This window comes from Limulus polyphemus, unplaced genomic scaffold (assembly GCF_000517525.1).
Source record: "Limulus polyphemus unplaced genomic scaffold, Limulus_polyphemus-2.1.2 Scaffold2277, whole genome shotgun sequence".
In the NCBI taxonomy this organism is placed as follows: Eukaryota; Metazoa; Arthropoda; class Merostomata; order Xiphosura; family Limulidae; genus Limulus; species Limulus polyphemus.
Window position 1 is genome coordinate 189,534 of NW_013667887.1, and position 1,171 is coordinate 190,704.

Here is a 1,171-nt window from a genome sequence, read left to right on the forward strand (position 1 = left end):
ATAATCTTGTTTTCTTGTGCCCAATAATGCATAATTTCATTTGATAAACACGTTTAGATTGAACGGTAATTTATAATCAGTCACAAGAACGTCGAATCTGAATCACTTGAAAAAAACACGTGGGTGCTTAACTTTTTTCCAGGTGTATATATTAACCATGGACCTAATCAGCCCCAGACAACAGGAAGCCCCTACCAGACCCTGCAGCTAAACCCTAATGCAGACATCTTTAATCCTGCCAGAAGTCACATTCCAGACATGACTGTCAGCAATGGGGGTGATCTAGTACGAAGCAAGCCACAGAAATTCGATGGGAAGGCACCATGGGAAGCATATAGAGCACAGTTTGAGCTCCTGGGAGAAATGAATGGGTGGACAGAGGAACAGAAAGCAGTGTACCTGGCAACGAGCCTGAGGGGACAACCACTGGAAATACTTGGACAGTTGTCAGCAGACGACAGGAACAACTATAGAGCACTGGTAGCGGCTCTAGATCTCAGGTATGGAACTAAAAATCAGTCCGAAGTCTACTGGGCTAGGTTTAGGACGAGAGTCCGTACAAGAGCTGGCACAGGATTTGGAAAGTATGGCACACAAGGCCTACCCAACTGCACCACCCGATGTCCTCATGTTGTTGCTAAAGGATCAGTTTGTAGATGCCTTGGACAATCCACAACTGAAGATACAAGTAAAGCAAGCTCACCCCTCTACTATACAAGATGCAATAGCCAGAGCTCTTGAATTTGAATCCTACATTAAGTCCAGCACAGAGCTACCAAGGTTGGTACAGTTATCAGGATTCAAGGCCAGAAATTGTCAGCTTTCGAAGAGGTTTGAGGGACTTTGCTGGCACTGTAACAAACCTGGACACAAGAAAGCTCAATGCTGGAAACTTCAACACAGGGAAAATGCCACGGTAGAAAAGGCTGCTACCCAGAAACGTTGTTGGAAATGTGGAGAGCAAGGACATATGAGGAGCCAGTGTAAGAAGAATACTACCAACAAGTCAGCCTCAAGGAATCCAGTAGTGGTTCGTGTTGATGGATGGCTACCAACCCCAATTGTGAAAGTCCCAACAGCTAAGTGTAAAATGCCAAACACACATAGTGTCTACGTGACAGGAAAGCTGGATGGCCAAAAGTGCAACTTTGTCATAGATTCTGCATCTCAG